Source organism: Grammomys surdaster, unplaced genomic scaffold (genome assembly GCF_004785775.1).
Source record: "Grammomys surdaster isolate TR1022 unplaced genomic scaffold, NIH_TR_1.0 1136, whole genome shotgun sequence".
In the NCBI taxonomy this organism is placed as follows: Eukaryota; Metazoa; Chordata; class Mammalia; order Rodentia; family Muridae; genus Grammomys; species Grammomys surdaster.
In genome coordinates, this window is record NW_021605555.1 from 1,379,090 (window position 1) to 1,385,683 (window position 6,594).

Here is a 6,594-nt window from a genome sequence, read left to right on the forward strand (position 1 = left end):
AAGGGCTTCTCCCCTGTGTGTGTCCCCTGGTGCTCACTGACATTTGACTTATCACTGAAACATTGCCCACATTGTCTTTCAATTCTTGAGTTTTCTGATGCAATAAATGATTTGACTGTGTCCTCTGTATTTGTTGTCTGGCTTGTTCTGAGTTCTTCTTCCACAGTTGTCTTACTTTCCTCAGATCTCATTTGTTCTTTGAGTGTGCTGGGAAAGGTTGTTGAAATCCTCTGTCTTGTCCATTTATGCCTGGGTTTGGATTTTCTTTTGATTTCATTGCTAGCCTTGTCATTTTTGTTCTGTGAATCAAAATGTTGTTCCTGAAGCTGACCTGGATAGGGATCTCCTGGTTTGGGATTTATTCTTGCAGATGCTCCTGGGAAGATTTCAGTGCGATGATTCCATTGCACATGTTGAGTGAGGAATTTCTGACTTGAGAAGGCCAAAGAGCACAAAAGACAAGGATGAATCTCTATCCTTAGTTCTGTGGAAAGATAAAGTTTTTGGTGAGACTGAATATAACAAATAGTCTAGGCATCGGATTTTCTATGTAGTCAGGCCTACGCCACTACTCAGTCTTCATGAGTCAAATACACACATCTAGCTTTGATGGTCCAAGGACAACAATCTGGTCAATGGGGTAAGATTCTGTCTTAAGACTCTGTCTCAAGACAAGCACTAGTTATCTGTCTCCTGTCAAGTGCAGTGAATGCATTCCCTCACTCCTTTGGTTTTTTTTTTTTATTGTTATTTTTGTTTGTTTGGAGTTTTTGTTGTTATTTTGTTTTGTTTTTGAGATATGGTTTCTTTGTGTACTCCTGGTTATCCTGGAACTCGCTTTGTACACTACAGTGGGTTTGAACTCACAGAGATCCTCTTGCCTCTGCCTCCTGAGTGTTGGAATTAAAGTTGTACACCACCTTCAATTTTTATTAATCTACTCTATTTTCTATTGGATATTTTTTTATTTACATTTCAAATGTTTTTATTCTATTTTTATTTAACTACATCTTTTACAGAAATCTATAAAAGCTTACATTAGGGGCCTTTTCTACATGGCAGCCAAACTCTGGTCCTCCAGGTAGGATCAGGGGCAACCTTATTCCTGGTGTAAACAGTGCGATAGTGAGCATGCACTACAAACTATAAGTATCTTCTTGGTTTTTATATCTTACCTTACCCAACAACCCTGCCTCATCCAGTTCCACTTACTCAGATGTCTGATCATCTTTTCCTATGCACTCTCTGCACTTATTTGATATTATTGAGACATAACAACACTTCTTGAGGTGGAATTTCCCTTACTGGCTTTTCCTAAAAAAACAGAAAGTTAAGTGTAATTGGAGTCCATCTAGCTAGAAGATTGACAACTATGAGTACCTGGGTAGAGTTGTTGATAAAAGCAGCATATATAAGTTTGAAATTGTCTTCTCATTTTAAAAGACATATTCAGTTGGGGGTTCTCCTTTAGGTTAAAGAAGGCAAGATGTTCTGTGTCCTATTGACTAAAAGTCTCTGGCTTCTGCTGCCACACCTTGGCAATAAAGTATCTTTCTCAATGATCCACAAATTGTAAAATGAAAGTTAATTTTCTCCTCATACCAAGTATTCATGCTTACTTCATTTACATTTAGCCCATTTCAAATATAACAAAAAAATCCTGTTTCAAAACATATCCTTAATCAGATGTCTTCTCTCTGTGACCCCTAGTCCACTGCATGCAATCCTTTCCCCTGGAAACTGAAGCAATCTCTAAGGTGGTTGCACACTGCATTATATTTTTGAAAATTAGGCAAAGCATCATTGTAGGACAAAGAACTGAAACCCCACAATTGTCTCACTCTCCACTGTCCTGAGACTAGTCACAGGCTCTATATTAACAGGCTCACGTGCATTTCTCTGGCATCTGCTTCCTTCCATGAAATGACTTGAATCTGTTCTCAAAGGTGCAGACCTTTCGTGCCTTGAAACAGTTACAACAGCTACCTCCTCTATCTGAGACCCTTTAACTACCTGTTTGCCCCTCTCAAATGTTATCTTCCTTCAACATTTATATTCACCCCTACTCCACAGGTCTCTAAACACTTTTCCTGAGTTTTTCTCAAAGCCAGAGTCACTTCCTGACTCTGCACAGGTCTGTAGAAGTATGCATGCTTCCCTAGCCCATGAGTCAGCTAAAGAGCAAGCATTTCAACATTTTTGTTTATTATATATATTTTTTTCCCTCTCCTGGCACAGAGCCATAATTTACCTGACAACTAACTGACATAATGCATGATGACATATTTATATTATTTACAAATATGAAGGAAATTAAAAAGAAACCAGAAAAGGAAGGACCAGAATAAACTAATTCAGTAAAAAAGTTGATGGATACTTGAAAACTTTTTTCTTGTTTGTTTGTTTTTCTGGCCTCTAACTTTAAAGCACTATATGTTGTTATATATTTTGTTCATAAAGTACTTGAAATAAATTTAGGGCTAGAGAGATAGTTCAGATGTTAAGAGTATTTGCTGTTCTTACAGAGGACCTGGGTTTGATTTTTGGCACCTACATGGTAGCTTACAACTATCTATAACTCCAGTTCCAGGAGATCCATCACTGTCTTCTGGCTTCAGTAGGCACTGCACGCACATATATGCATGCAAGAAAACACTCATACATACAAAAATAAATACAATAATCCTTTTAAAAATTAGAATATTTAAAAACATAAAAATTTTATAACAAAAGCACACAAAATAATCTTTTTTTTTGTTTTTGTTTTTCTGAGACAGAGTTTCTCTGTGTAGCCCTGGCTGTCCTGGAACTCACTTTGTAGACCAGGCTAGCCTCAAACTCTCAAACTCAGAAATCTGCCTGCCTCTGCCTCCCAAGTGCTGGGATTAAAGGCATGCACCACCACCACCCGGCACAAAATAATCTTTAATTTCAGAAGTTATTGAAAATTTACTGAGTTTATATTTTATTTCACTTAGCTTAAGAATTGAAACACAAGAAGTCTGAAACTCCACACAATGGTGTTCTACTGCCTGAGTATACCAGTCCTCCAAGGGGATTATTGCAGCCCAGGATCTGCTTCAGGAAAAAGCCTCCTCTAGGAGCAGGTAGGCCATGGATCTGTCTACCTAGAGGCCCTAGGTCCATATTCGCACAGCACTTGCACTCCTGTAGAAGCTACTGCTCCCACTGCTCTAAAATTCTGAAGGAGCCCATGCATTCAGAACACATCTTCCATAACGACTGTACAAGTGACTATGTTGGAACAGGAGGTGTTACACTCCAGCTTGGATCCTAGACTTCAAGATAAACAGGCAATTGGACAGTATGGCCCAGCTTTATAGTAAGCTTCCAAACTTGCTACTTTTAGATCCAAAAGATGACACCTCTGGGCAATATTATTTGGTGATGAAGAAAGGAAGAATAATTTAATAAAAATGTGGTTTAGCCCTCAAAGTAAGAAGGTCAGATATTCTGTGAATGAATTGTACAAACACAGTACAGACCCAGCCACAAAAGACGAAAGGATGACAAACTCCAGCATGCTTCAGTGTATATGAATTTGTTTCTACAAGTCCTCATGAAGTTCTTTCTAAGAGGGCTAAGGCACCTTCTAGAACATCTGCAAAAAAAGCAGTAGAAGAAATCTTTACCTGAGATCAACCAGGAGTGGAATTTAAGGCCAGGGAAGAAGATAGTAGATTTGATTACAAAGAGGAATTAGAGGGCCTCTTTCCACATCCAACCAAGAGTAAATGGTGAAACAGACTAATTAGCCAGTGGCTCTGTTGTAGAATCTGAATGGTTTGAAAGCTTGGCTGAAGTCTCTATAACATTAGATGAGCATATAGTGACTCCAGACACTGTGAGCAAGAGTGAAGAGACTCCTGAGAGGAAAGTCTGTATAAAAGATCTTCATTCAGTAGAGCATAATGGAAATCTCAAAGGTTACAGCAGGTCTCCCAATCCTACTTCTAAAAGATGTGAAAGCCAACATTCCAATATTTGTTAGGCCAAATTTGCTTGTAGAAAACTGGTGGTTGTTCTTCACTTCCTGTGATCACCCTTCAAGTTTATGTCACATTCAAGAGAAATATTAATCTATCAGACAACTCTCTTAGCCTTTCACCAGGTACACTTTCACCTCTGCTGAATAACTCAAATATAAATGATGTCAAACTCTTCCAACAGTGAAGCTTTCATCCAATATTATGGATATAGAGAAAAAAATCACAGAAGGGAGATTTTTGCTTCATATTGCTTCTATTAAGGGCAATATACCCGACAGGCAGTGGTGGCACGTGCCTTTAATCCCAGCACTTGGCAGATGGATTTCTGAGTTCGAGGCCAGCCTGGTCTACAGAGTGAGTTCCAGGACAGCCAGGACCACACAGAGAAACCCTATCTCAAAAAACAAAAACAAAAACAAAAACAAAAGGGGCAATATACCCTCTGTTGAATACTTTGTGCAAAACAGAAATGACTCAAATGTTCAAGACCATGCTGAATGGACACCATTGTAAGAAGCCTGCAGTCCTGGGCACCTGAAGATGACCAGTATAATGCTTTGGTAAACACCACTGGCTATCAGAAAAACTCCCAACTTCATCATGCAAAAAGAATGGGAACATGGATCTAGTCATGGTGTTACTGTCCTATGGTTCCTCCAGGAATGCTGTTAATGTATTTGTTGTATGACCCATGAGTTATACAGACTGTCTTAGTCAATATTCTGTTGTTGTGAAGAGACACCATTACCAAGGTAACTCTTACAAAAGCAAGCATTTAATTAGAGGACTTGCTTACAGTTTTAGAGGTTAGTACATTATCATTATGGCAAAGAGCACGGCAGTAAACAGGGTACTGGAGAAGTAGTTGAGAGCTACATCCCGATCAGCAGGCAAAGTAAGTGATACTGGGTCTCATGTGGGCTGTTGAAACCTCAAAACCCAAGTCCAGTGACACATTTTCTCTAACAAGGTCACACCTCCTAATCCACTCCCTGACAACTAAGCATTCAAATATGAGCCTAAGGGGCCATTCTTATTCAAAGTATCACACAGAGAATGTGTGATTATTGCTGCTACCAAAGAAGAATGAATCATTTTAAACTAACAAGTGCTTGGTCATGAATGCTGGGCCACTAGGCAGTGGGCTTTCTTCAGAAGAAGAGAAACATGCTCAGTAAACTTGAGATAGTTCTGGAGGTTTAAAAAATGTGCTAAGTTTGACAGTACACTAACTCATGTCATTGTTCCTGTTGATGAAGCTCAAAGTACTTGTATGGGATTCTCAAATGGATGATAGCTCTTGAAGTTTGATTGGGTGAAAGCATGGCTGCAAAGCAAAGTTACATAAAAAGGAAGAAAAGTACAAAGTTCCACAGAGGTCCACTGAAGATGAGGCTTAACAGAGAGCAGCTGTTACCAAAGCCTTTTGGTGAATGTTACTTCTTTTGTGAGGAGAAACTTCAAACATCATCCAAAGGACCTTAAGCTCATTGCTGTAGCAGAGGCAAAGTCCTTGTAGAAAGTCCAAGCCAGACTGACATGACTCAAAAGGTCAACACAATTGTGTGCTGTTGGTGTATGCTGTGTGAAACTGTGTCTCTGTCCTTCCTCACCTACCTAAGGCACTCTCTGGCTTTAATAAAAATCGGATTGCCAATTAGCTGGAGGTGGGGCTTCCTGGGAGGGAGAAAGGAACTCTGGGAAGAAGGAGAAAAGCTTTTGCTAGGAGATCTAAGAGGAGACAAACATGACTGTGGGCTTGTAAGGTATAGCTGTAGCTAGCCAGGTGGCTGGGTGGTGTTAACTTACATGAGCTAGTTGAGAGTCTGCCCAGCTAAGGCCTAAGACTTTAAAATATTAATGGGTCTCTGTGTGGTTATTTTGGGAAAAGCTGGTTAAGGACTGATTGCTACTGTATTAACTTCTAGCATTATTATTTACAGGATATTATTAATCTTTTAATTTACTATGTCAAACCTAATTCTGATCAGTACTTTTATGCATAATCCATCATCCATTAAGATCTGTTTCATTGTTGTCCAGAAAGGATTTGGCAGGGCAAAGTCTGGATGGCTCCTTCACCCTGGCTTATCAGCTGTGATACCAGTCTTTGAATTTCCTCCTCTTTTTTTTTTTTTTTTTTTAAAGATTTATTTATTTATTTTATTATGAGTACACTGTAGCTGTCTTCAGACACACCAGAAGAGGGCATCCAATCTCTTTATGGATGGTTGTGAGCCACCATGTGGTTGCTGGGATTTGAACTCAGGACCTCTGGAAGAGCAGTCCGTGCTCTTAACCACTGAGCCATCTCTCCAGCCCCGAATTTCCTCCTCTTGACAACTGAATGTCATGACAGGTAAACATTTTAAACTGAACAAGCATGGTTTGTGAGAACCCAGCCTCTAGAGTATGTTTGATCTTTCACATTCTTATGGATAGATATAACCATTCACATTTCCCCCCTTTGAATGCAAAATAATGCAATTGATGCTAGATTAGGAATTCATTTTGATGCCTAAACTGATTTTAAGATTTGTTGTTGTTGTTGTTCTCTAAAGGGAGAATGGGGCTCAGTGGTAAA

At 39.3% G+C, this 6,594-nt stretch overlaps 1 pseudogene; it reads left to right on the forward strand.

The window, feature by feature from the left end:
- Positions 1-1,055: 1,055 nt before the first annotated feature.
- On the forward strand, positions 1,056-6,124 carry LOC114634868 (annotated as a pseudogene).
- Positions 6,125-6,594: the final 470 nt, after the last annotated feature.